Consider the following 12,587-nt stretch of genomic DNA (forward strand, 5'->3'; position numbering starts at 1 on the left):
CATATTGATACCATTGGGCTGCAGGGTTCCCAAACGAAATATGAGTTGCTGTTCCTGCAACCTTCGGGCAGCATCGTTGTGGCACTGCAGGAGGCCCAGGATGGACATGTCGTCCAAGGAGTGGGAGGGGGAGTTGAAATGGTTCGCGACTGGGAGGTGCAGTCGTTTGTCGCGAACCGAGCGTAGGTGTTCCACAAAGTGGTCCCCAAGCCTCCGCTTGGTTTCCCCGATGTAGAGGAGGATGTTGTCGGTTCGCGACAAACAACTGCACCTCCCAGTCGCGAACCACTTCAACTCCCCCTCCCACTCCTTGGACGACATATCCATCCTGGGCCTCCTCCAGTGCCACAACGATGCTGCCCGAAGGTTGCAGGAACAGCACCTCGTATTTCGCTTGGGAACCCTGCAGCTCAATGGTATCAATGTGGACTTCACAAGCTTCAAAATCTGCCCCCCCTCACTGACTGCATCCCAAAACCAGCCCAGCTCGTACCCCACCTCCCTGACCTGTCCGTCCTTTCTCCCACCTATCCACTCCTCCCAACTCAACATCCACCCCCACCTCCTACCTTCCAGCCTCATCCCTGCCTCCTTGACCTTTCCATCTTCCCTTGACTGACAAACCCCTACCCTAACTCCCCACCTACACTCACCTTTACTGGCTCCATCCCTGCCTCCTTGACCTGTCCGTCTCCTCTCCACCCATCTGCTCCTTTATCCATCTTCCATCCGCCTCCCCCTCTCTCTCTATTTATTTCAGAATCCCCTTCCCCTTCCCCATTTCTGAAGAAGCGTCCAGACCCGAAACGTCAGCTTTCCTGCTCCTCTGTTGCTGCTTGGCCTGCTGTGTTCATCCAGCTCTACACCTTGTTATCTCAGAATATTTATTGTCCTGTGTCCCATTACATTAAAAAGACAGTGAAAAGTGAAAAGTAACCACTTCCTCAATAATTAATTTCAGTATTTCCTCAACCACTGATGTCAGACCAACTGTAGTTCTTATTAATTGAACAGAAGATTTATATTTGTTATCTGCCACTTGGACCACTCCAAATCTAAAGAATTCTGGAAAATCACAATCAATGCATCATTGTCTCTGAAACTATTTCTTGTAGAATGTCAGAAAAGGCAGCATTAGGTTGAGAGGATTTCTTGGTTTTCAACTGCATTAATTTCTTCAATACTTTCTCTTTAGTAATATTTCTGACTCACTCTCATTCGTTTTTTCATGCTTCACTATTTATAGTATGGGTTTCTTACATTGTACTGTGAAGTACTAAATATTTCTTAATATTTACCTAGCTCCTCTGCAATTTCCTCCTAACTGTTATAATTTTTCTTTCAAGGGTCCCACATTTACTTTAAATACTCCTCTTTTATAAATATTTGTAGAAGTCCTAACAATCTGTTTTCCTAACTCTTGCTAATTTGCTGTCTCTCGTATTCTATTTTCTTCCTCTTTATCAGTTTTAGGTCATCCTTTCCAAAAATTCTTCAGATCCTCAGGCATACTACTGTTTTATGGCAACACAATAAGCCTCTTCCCTGAATCTAATGCTATCAGTTTAGTCAGCCATGGATATATTCATGCAACACTGAAGCCTTGATAAGTGTGCCTGTTACGCACATTGAATGTGTTTCTAAGCTTACAAACTAACACAGGGTCTCTTGGGTTGCAATGGTAGTGTCAGTACCTCCAGACCAGGAGGCCCAGGTTCAAGTCCCACCTGCTCTGGATGTGCGTCATAACAGGTTGATTAAAAATATCTACAAACAAACAGAGAAAGGTGACACTATGCCAGCAACAAAAGGCAGTCAATAAAGTCTAGATTGTAGTTTTCAGTGACAGATATGGTAGTTGTACTTTATGATAGTTACAAAGAGCTGTAACTAGTTTCAAAGCAGCTGTAACAGTTTTATTCCAGTTTAAATTATGGCTAGTCCAGATGAGAAACAACAAAAGCAGTAATTATTGTTTTGGATTATTATTTTAGGAAAGTAGAAATTTATTTGCACACTAACAAATTGGTTATCCCTTTGAGCAGAGATTCCTCTGCTCAGCACTGTGGAGAAGCTATTATAAACAAGCTGTAAACAAATAAACAGTTATAATTACTTCATTAAACTAGCACACAAGGAGTCTCATCCATAACCATAACATTAGCTAATTCATTTAGGGCACAAAGGAATTTCTGCCTCAAGATGTTCATAACTTGTGCGATGTTTTCAAAATCAATAGATCAAAATTGCAATTATATGCTAATTAACATACACCATATTAATACCGGATAATGTAAAAAGTTTATATTTGCTGTATTTTAAGTATTATTGATAGCCTCCGATAAAACGATAGTTCCATGATCGAACTGGGAGATATGGTTACAGAATTTCAATATCTTGATCCTTTTGACAACCAAATGTTATATTGCATGATTTTATGACCATGTCATCAAACAATATCAAGGCTATCTACAATTTGAAATTAACACATGGCACTGATTCCTGCCAACCCAAAAGTTGCCATTTTAATTTGGTCAAAGCCACAGATCACATTTGAGCCCAGGATTCAGTTTGACATCTTGATACCATGGTAATAGGAAGGTGGGAAATAAAAGTTAAAATTTTAAGAACAGAAGACATAGAAGTAGGAATAGACCATTCATCCTTCACACCTGCCTGCTATTCATCCAGAACTGGGGGTCACAGTATGAGGATTCGGGGTAGACAATTGTGTCCAGTTTTGCCTCCTTTTCTGAAGAAGGATGCTCTTGCTCTCTAGGGAATGCAGCAAAGGTTTACCAGGATGATTCCAGGGACAGAGGGTCTGACATATGAGGAGAGATTGACCTGGTTGGGATTGTTATCTCTAGAGTTCAGACAAATGAGGGTGGATCTCATAAAGACTTATAAAATTCTACCAGGACTGGGCAGGGTAGATGCAGGGAGGATATTCCCGATGGTGGGTGTGTCCAGAACCAGGGGTCACAATATGAGGATTCAGGGTAGACGATTTAGGACGGAGATGAGGAGACATTTCTTCACCCAAAGAGTGGTGAGCCTGTGGAATTCATTGCCACATGAAGAAGTTGATGCCAAGCTTTGAACGTATTCAAGAGGCGACTAGATATAGCACTTGGGGCGAATGGGATCAAAGGTTATGGGTAGAAAACAGGATTAGGCTATTGAGTTGGGCGATCAGCCATGATCGTGAAGAATGGCAGAGCAGGCTTGAAGGGCCGAGTGGCCTCCTCCTGCTCCTTTCTTCTATGTTTCTATTCAACAACATCATTGCTGGTCTGACCCTAGTTTAACGCCTCTTTCACACCAGCTCCTCACAGCCCTCAACTCCATGATATTTCAAAAATCTATCTACCTCCTCTTTAAATATTTTGAGTGATTTAGCCTCCACAACTCTCTGGAGAGGAGAGTTCTACAGATTCACTACTATCTGAGAGCAGACATTTCTTCGCATCTCAATTTTAAATGAGTGTCCCATTGTTCTGTAAAAACAAATTCTATCCACAGGTAACCTCAGAGATCAAAAGAAGTTAGAGCAAAATGTAAAGTTGAAAGGAATATTTCCAAAGTGCCACTGAGCCATTTAATCCTGGAAGTCCAGAAAGGCAGGTTTAATAGAAAGTGTAAATACTTTACAGAAGTACCTGCTCATGACACCAAGACATCAGGTAAAAAACACACATCAACCATGACACTGAAAGTGCAGGTGATGGGAAAGAAGTTTACACAAAGTGAAGCTGGACTTTTATTACAGATAGATGTTGCTAATAATCAGAAAAAAACTAATTGTGGCTCACCAGTCAAGGCTCAATCTTTGATCTCTGAGTCCAAAGGATTCAAACCCTTGCCCAGGGACTTGAGAACAAAACCCTGGGCTGACACTCCAGTGCAGTGCTGAGATTCTGCTGAACTGCCGGGTGTGCCATCTTTTTAGTGAAAGATGTGTGGCTTTTTAGTGTGGCTCCATCCGCTCTCTCCTGGGAGCGCAAAAGACCCCATAACTTAGTTCAAAGCGATGCAAAGAGTTTTTCCCAGTGTCTGGATCAATATTATCCCTCAATCAATATCATAAAAAAGCAGATTATCCCCTGGCCATTATCATATTGTTTGTTTAGGTAAGTTTGCTCCATGCAAATTGATTGCTGCATTTTGTACATAACACCAGCGACCACACTTAGAGATTAAAGAGCATGTCTTTTTTTATTTTTCTGGATATTTGATTGTGGACTGAAATGGAAAACAACTGTTTTAAAACTGAGGGTTGTGGAAAGAATTGCTGCACTTTTAAAAAGCAACTTACTGAAACTCATTGTAAGTCATGTTTATGTTGTCTTTGCTGCTTTGATCAGGCAGAAGGGAAGCTGTTTGTAGACGGGCTGGCATCAGGAGGTGTGTACAAAGTGAGATACAGCATGGGAAAAGGTTGCTGATTGGTTTGTTAAGTTGTAATCAGTTGCGGATGCCAAAGATCATCAGCCTGACCACAACAATGTGATTGGCTACTAGGTAGCTGTGGGTGTGAATGATCCAGGCAGAAGCTTTCTGACTGCTGCAAGGGCAGATAGTGTTTATGTCGCACTCTCTCCAGTAAAATACCGAAAGTCTGAAGAAAGCTAGTTAATTTTCCCACCAGTTGTTGTAAATTAGTGCTTTTAACCAATAATTTAGAGACTTTATCATTTGTGAACCAGTCGCTCTGTGCTTCCTGTGAATGAATGAGAAGAAAAAGATCAGAAAACTGTAGGACTTGAGGAAGAAAGGCACACTTTATTGAATAGTGAGAAGTGTGCTATCAACCAGTGGAACTGTTCCCCCCAGTTTTATTTTCCCTCCACCTGTAACACCTTTTTGTTTGTCTGTCTGTATGTATGTATACCTGGGGCTGTCTGCTTTAAAGTAGGTTGGAGTTTTAACTAGCAGAGCTGTATGTTGCAAACCAGCCAACCAGAGTGATGCCAATAACTGGGTTCAGTTCCTGCACCAGCTGAGGTTACCATGAAGGACTCTCCTTTTCACCCTCTTCTCTCGCCTGAGATGTAGTGACCGTCAGGTTGAACCACCACCAATCACCTCTCTCTCTCTCTAACGACAAAGAAGTCTTAAGGTCCTCTGGAACCATGGCACTTTACCATCATATGTCGATAGCTCATTGTTGTTCAAAGCTGTGGTTACAAACTATTTATTTGTAATAAATAGTAGCTTTTGGTAAGTACAGAAACCCGACTTGGGTTCTGTTAACTTGGGTCTATCTGACAGGATTTTGATAAAATCTTTATCTAGTGTGATGACTCTGGGGAGAGCGGTACTTGATCTCCAGCACACTACCCCAGTGAGGCACAACATAAAGTACTTTAGAATATTGTGAGGTCAGAAACAGCACTATACAAACACAAGTGTTTCTTTCTTTTCAATCGTTAACACACTCATCATCATAGATGGAGAGCTTCAATACTATTGAGAAGTATAAACAACCATAAGGATGTTTATAAGGAAAACTGACTGACACAGCATCCGGAGTACACTGGATCTGGGATATCTCCATGATTTAATTGTCAGTAAATTAAAGATATAATTTTAAAATCATCAGAGAACAGAAATGCACATCATTGAAGGAACATCAGTGAAATAGAATTTTGTAAATACTGAACCCTCAAAGATATGATGATCAGAGATTAAAATGAAGTTGAATATCATAAGCACGAGAGCGCCCTGTTAAAAATGCAAGACTATACCAGATTGAAATTGTGACTATCTGAAAATGAGTGCAGCGTTTGAACAGAGTTTGATTGTACAAAATGGTAGGGGGCACAGACTTTTCTGACAAACTTCTAATACTCATTATTTGAATAATTTTCTTCCACACATCATAAGAGTTTTAGGTTGATGAAGCAGTCTTTTATCGATTGAGTATTAAATGCTCAGACTTTTAATGTTAGAAAGCTGAATGAGTGAAGAAGTTAACTAAAGGGTAAATCATCCAAAACCTGCTGCATAAGTCCTTACTTCCACCAAGTCTCATTCACTCACTACCTCTGTGCTTTCTGACTTACATCGAATTCCAGTTTAGCAATGCCCTGGTTCAAAATTCTCATCCTCGTTCTCAAATTCCTACTCTACCCTCATTCCTTGCTACCCCTGTAATCTCCTCCAGCCCTGCAATGCTGAAAATAGATCCACTGTATATTTAAACATCACAACTAGGTTCTGGATGAGTTTGAACATTTATTCACTATTTACAAAGATGTGCTTCAGCAGGAAAATACTATCAAGCACATTCATCCTTCAGGTCCCAGTTCCATATGAACTGACATATTCTATTACATTGATGATGCACTCCAGCCATTAGCGATAACAGCTATGAACTACACATTAACACTGACCTCTTGACCATCCCGGACTGTAATCTGCCTGTCATTGAAGGCCTTGCAGCAGCCAAGCTTACACTCTCGAATCCCCTTCCTATATCTCTTCTTCCCATTTCTACCTCATTTACTGCCTTTAAGATATTACCTAAAACCTATCTCTATGGCCAAGCTTCTCATCATTTGGCCTAATATCCCATGTGTCATTCTGTCCCAATTTTGTTTTACAATGTCTCTACGAAAGACTCTGGGATGTTTTATAAAATTAAAGATACTATATAAATGTCAACTATCCATCACATGAGCATGCCAGTGATCTGCAATCTATTACACATATTGTTGATTATTTCTTGCAAACGTTTACATTCAAAACACATTTAAAATGAGATTTTGATCAATCATGGAATTACTTTACAGACAGCATTGTAATTATTGCATCATGTTTGAAGTTGTGGAAAAGAGTTAAGTTTACTGAAATCAGCGTGAGACATGAAGTAGATTTTAGTTTTAGCGACGAGGTTCACCTCAGGTTGGGGATTCATTGGGAGCTCATGTACCTTCTGTCTGAGAGGCCCGAGACAGTTTAAGTTAAATCAGGCACTTGCCTGTCCTGCATTAGACCTCCCATGCAATCTGGGCCCTCAGAGAATACCAGCCAGAGGGCAGAAGATCCACAGTGCCAGTAGCACCACCAGTTAAGCAGTGGCTACTGCTGGTAATGCATTGAAAACTTCATTAGAAATCATTGCTGACTCCCTGCAGATGGACAACTGCGGCAGGATAGCAGTTGTAGCAAGGGGGATCACCAAAAAGTGGTCGTTGGATAGAACAGCATTGTGATAGCACTAACTCAGCGCACCCCCTGCCTGATGGTTCCTCAATGCCCATGAGCAAGGATCTCCCTGGGGGACGCCTGCTGGCTGTTAAAAATCTGAGCTACCTTTCAGCTCGAGTGGGCTCAAAGGTAAGTGTCTTTTAATCACTACGGATTATTTAAATACTTCATACATCAATATGGCATATTCCATGCTGAAAACTAAAGCACCAGAATAATTTATTTTCTGGAAAATTCAGGCTGACCAGGCAACTCAGACTGTGTTCTTTCCACTTCTACAAGTCTCTTAAAATAGTTTTTATTTGTTGAGAATTAACTGAATATTAGTGGAGAGATAATCTGATATGTAAAACATTTTCTAGGCCTCTGGAGTGTTCAACAAACTTGAAAGCAAATTTAACTTCTCGCCCTTTTCAACCATCTTTTAAACTGGCTTATTAATGAGCCTAATTGGCATCTAGCTGGAAGTAAACACGATTCCCGTTTCAGAGCCTGTCTGGCCCCCACTAAACTGGAAATAGTTTTCCAAATACCAGGAATCACAAGCTAACCTTCCCGTACAATTCTCCCAGCCGCCACCCACTCCTACCCATATCATGCCCACTCAGACGTTCCATTAAATCAAGGTCACAATCTATGAACTTAATATTTCCTCCATCCTTTTAAAAGTCAAGGGAAGAGTTTGTTAAATTATACATCATTGCAGCACGAGAAATGCTTCCATTGTTATGGATATTAATGTTAAAATACAAGCAGCCTGGTAGTTATTAATATGAATTATGCAACCTTCACAGTCTAGAATAACTTCAGTACATTTTCACTTGATAAGCATTGAGCCCTGCACAAAAGATAAATTGATTACATGAGCTAATGGTTCAGCAAGAACATTCACAGCAAATTTGAGTTATATTGTGCTGGTCTGATCCAGGCCGTTACTTTTAGAGGCTGAACAGGTTTTAAACTCATTTTCTATGACAGATAGACCCATTGATGAAAAATAAAACAACCTTAAAAGATGTTTCAGGAGGGTGAAGTGTTGAATTTGGTTTCAAATTCATTGAGGACACGAGAAGCACAGAAAATGTTTTACACACCAGATTACCTTACCACTAATCAGCAGTTATTTCTCAACAAATAAGATTACTCTGAGAAGCTTCTAAAAATGGGAAGAACCAACTTTGAGTCATTTAGTCATTAATCATTTTCTGGAAAATAAATGGCTCTAGTTTATGGCATGGAATATACGGTATTGGGTGTAATAAGAATTTAGGTAACACTTTGTAACTTCCAACCTTCAAGAATGGAGAACAAAAAGAGATTTGCCTCTGTTATAAACTAGCTATGTTTGTTTATAAAGACCTTATTACAGAATAGTTCTTCAACTATTCCCCTGTGTCATGTTCAGTCATATGCTTTATGTTCTTATCAGAATGAAGGACGTCTGTGTATGGAAATAAAATATTGTTCCACATAACATGCGGAGATAGATGTCTACAGCACTGAAGAGGTACAGCAACGGGTGATCCCAACCTGAGAAGAGAATATCCTGCTGTACCACACTGATGTTCTAATGTGCCAATCCTAGCCATCTCAGCACTGACACTGGTGAATCAGGTATAGATGTTGAAGGAATTCCTGTTGTCAGTCATCTACTGAAAGTTTGATTGACATTGTTACATTGTCACATTGTTAAACGTTCTTCTAAGAGTCAGTAGAACAGGCTGGGGCAGATTCCCTGAACTCTCTGAAAGCACAGTATTCCAAATGAACAATTTGCACTTATTGTGTCATTCTTTTGAGTTCTGTACTAATCTAGCTCAGATAAAGGGAGTAAGGGTTCCTCTGCCTGGTACAAAAAAACAAATAAAGTGTTTGTAAATGTTTGGTACACAAGCCCTTAATCTAACAATGTTTTATTTTTATTTTGAATTGGTTCAGAGAACTTCTGAAATGCAGTCAGCCAATTCAACATGCTTTTGTAACCTTGGGTTAAAATGTAACACAAACAACGACAGCACTGGCTCTCTGACAACTTTAAAAATACTAAGCTCAAACGCAGCTTGACCACCTCAGTCCAATGCTAACTGAATATAAGTGATTGGCTTTAAGTTGGCCATTCCAAGATGGCGGCAGAGTAGGTTGCTCCATTCAGAGCTCCTTGGCTCACTTCCTTTCCCTCTTTATTTCTCTCCCTTTTTCCCTTTCTCTTCCACCCACCCAGTGTGGAGTTGTGGAGCAAGTGGGCCAAGAGGTGCAGAGGACCGGAACAAGCAGGTCAAGACCCACGTCAGGCTGGAGTGAGTGAGCCCAGCCCCACAGTTGGCAGGAGCGAGTGGGCCGAGACCCACGTCAGGCCGGAGCGAGTGGGCCGAGACCCACGTCAGGCCGGAGCGAGTGGGCCGAGACCCACGTCAGGCTGGAGCAAGTGGGCCGAGACCCGCAGAGAACTGGAGCGAGCAGCATGAGGCCTTGCGCTCGAGGGCCTGCAGGCGCGCCCCGTGAACCCCAGAACACCGCGAGCACTGAGCCGTGGTGCAGCACGTGGGCTGCAAGCCCGGAGCAGCACGGAGAAGAAGCCCCGCAGCAGAACATGGGAAGCAGCCCCTAGAGCAGCGCACCGGCAGCGAGTAGTGGACAGAAATCAGTGCGAGGGGACAATCCTTACCTTAGAACACTGTCATGTTAACCCCTTAATATATTCCTATTTTGAACTTATTTTTAACTATGTAATTAAGCCACTACTTTTATCCCTCTGCTGTATCCAAGAATTGTACCTAGGTACTTGTACCTAAGATTTCGCCATAAAAAGGCAGACATTGTAAAAGTTTTTCACTGTACTCCTACAATCGGACACACGTGACAATAAAAGGATATTGTACTGTAAATGGAAAAAAGATAATTAGCTAAGGTGAGGGAATGGAAAATCCAAATTTAAGCCCTTGTAGAATTGCAACAAAAAGCTTGAATATTTAATGTTGATGCTCAAAGGAAGAAGTAAAAATAGTGTCACCTTTCAGCTTCACACACAATTCCACAAAAAGGTGCAAAATAACCTTGCTGTGAAAAGCATTTGGTAATCTAGTGAGTCCAATTATAACGAGTTTGATTTACAAAGGAATACTCTGTACGACCCTTCTCTCTCAACATAGCCCTGTAACCAGATACAAAGTCATCCTAACCCCAATATGTTAGATAGAATATTTGCCATGAAATACTGCCATTGAGGGTTTCATCAATCAGTCATATATTACAGTGTCCTTCAGTGGAGGTCCATGTTGTTTGCTTAAATGACTACTAGTTTGGACTAAAGCATGAAGATAAATGCATGAAGGCAATTCCAGTTTAAAACCTGAAGGAAATTCAAATCTAAACTTCAGGTTCCAAACAACGCATATTAAACAGACAGAACTTTCCTGGGATACATTTTTGGCAAATTAAGCAGAAGATTTTCATTTACTTGACGTGTTTATAACTGCTTTTTGCGACTTTTTGCAATGTCAAAAGTTGGTCAAAAACTATTTGATTCATGAATGAAATGTAAGCAATGTTTCATTATTTTGTTTCATCCAGTCAGCAGAGAAGAGCGTAATTATTATCATCCAAAATGGTTTTGTTCCAGTTAAATCACTGAGGAAAGTAACCTCTCCTGTGTTTACTATTCTAAAGTCTTCTCTGTGTTTGTGCAGAACTCAACAGAGACTGAGGTAAAACTTGACCAACAGGAATGGGAGGATTTCCCCAGAAGCACTCATTAACTGAAACTTCAGTTCACAAAGTCAAGCCCCCACCCTCCTATCCACCACCATTCCCATGCCCCAAATCTTCTTGAAAGGAAACCGCTGAGCTCCAAAGGCAAGAGTTAAAAGATGAGGTATGTATACAGAGACTCTCTTCCACTAGGTATAAACATATCAAAAAATGTTTATAAGCAGGATCTTGAAGCAGCAGGACCTCTTCCTGTCCGTCATTTCTGCATATAGTCTAGCTTTGACCTCTAATAAGTAAAACAAGAGAGTCAGATCACTTTATGACTGCAACATTGACTTTGTCTAATAAATGGGACTACATATAAATTATTGCATTCAATCCTGAACGTACACTGACTAAAGAACACAGAAAATGGAATGAGAGGTCATGCTCATGCTGGGATGTTCATGATGAAGGTGCGAGTAATTTATGCAAAATTATTACAGACCGAGATGAAATATTTAGAAATCAACAAGTCAAAAGCTACATGGTAGCTTAGGAATAGCAATTCCTTCACCTGTAGCTAATAACTAACGGAATAAGATGCCACCTAGTGCTATGAGCACTATGTCTTCCTGAAGAGAACTGCAAAAGATGTTTGTTGCAGGATATAAAAGATTAAATTCAGGGCAGTGGTGTTCCAGCATATGTCTTTTCAGCACAAAAGGGGTGGATGGGGAGCTTGCAACATTGTACTTCTGTCATTGTCCCTGTAATTTTGATAATACTGCTTTTTATATAGCCAATGTTAATTAAAGGTACCTTCTGCAGTGGTAGAACATTCTATGCTTGAGTCACTACACCTCCTTTCAAATGCTTTAGTATCAGTTATATCTCGGACTCTATCAATATTCACCTCACAGGAAAACAAGTTGGTGATTGAGGGTAACTATAAAGAGAAGAAAAAATGGTAGTTAAGACCAGTGTCACTTCACTAAAAGTCTGAATGATCTTTTCTTTTTTTCCTACAGCCCTTATAACCTGCTTGGATTTTGCAAGACTCCTTTTACTTCTTCATAAGTCTTACAAAAAATATTATATTGTACTTCAAGTTCACCTTAGAGTGAGTAGTCTTTACCTTGCAATTACATGGAAAATTTTAACATCATTAAGAATTAATAAAATCATCAATACGTCAAAGGTTAAGAAACATACCAGAAACTTTCAAGGTTTTTCTGAATATACCATTTTCAAGAAGGGGTAATGGTAATATTTGGTGACAATTGCTGTAAACAGGGTGAAAATCAGCTAGGTCTGTGTTCAATATTGACTACAGAAGATGTATAATAGAATCCCGTGAGCATCTTAAAACAAACACTACGGAGAGAGGTTGGTTGGCAACCTGACACTGATTGTGGGTCTTCACCTTACTTAAGTAGGTCAATGATCTGTGCTTAGCACCCTGCAGCTGCAATTCACCTTTGTAATCTATCACAGTGAAGAAAAGTGATAGTCAATTAAACACTTTTTTTCAAAAAAAATTAGGGTTTTGGAGAGGAGGTCCCATCTTCACTCTCCATCATGATAAATCACACCACCAGGATAAATGGGACAGATTTCAAATAGATCTTGCAGTTCAAAACCAATGATGCACTCTGGGTCATCAACAATTGCAAAAATGTATT

The 12,587-nt window shown here is 40.5% G+C and overlaps 1 protein-coding gene and 1 long non-coding RNA gene across 4 annotated transcripts in view; one reads left to right on the top strand and one right to left on the bottom strand.

Annotated features, from left to right (window-relative positions):
* The window catches only part of LOC109927772 (adhesion G-protein coupled receptor D2-like), a 259,955-nt gene that overhangs the window by 46,843 nt on the left and 200,525 nt on the right, over positions 1 to 12,587 (bottom strand). The window lies entirely within an intron of this gene.
* LOC125484136 overlaps positions 7,144 to 12,587 on the top strand; it is a 48,788-nt gene continuing 43,344 nt past the window's right edge. For 2 of the 3 annotated variants that reach the window (XR_007262990.1, XR_007262988.1), the window contains exons 1-4: positions 7,144 to 7,344; positions 8,645 to 8,829; positions 10,902 to 11,086; positions 11,934 to 12,025. This is a non-coding gene — a long non-coding RNA (uncharacterized LOC125484136). The remainder of the gene's footprint in view (positions 7,345 to 8,644; positions 8,830 to 10,901; positions 11,087 to 11,933; positions 12,026 to 12,587) is intronic. The other variant, XR_007262989.1, reaches the window with a different exon arrangement.

The sequence above is a fragment of the Rhincodon typus genome, chromosome 10 (assembly GCF_021869965.1).
Source record: "Rhincodon typus isolate 14 chromosome 10, sRhiTyp1.1, whole genome shotgun sequence".
Taxonomy (NCBI): domain Eukaryota; kingdom Metazoa; phylum Chordata; class Chondrichthyes; order Orectolobiformes; family Rhincodontidae; genus Rhincodon; species Rhincodon typus.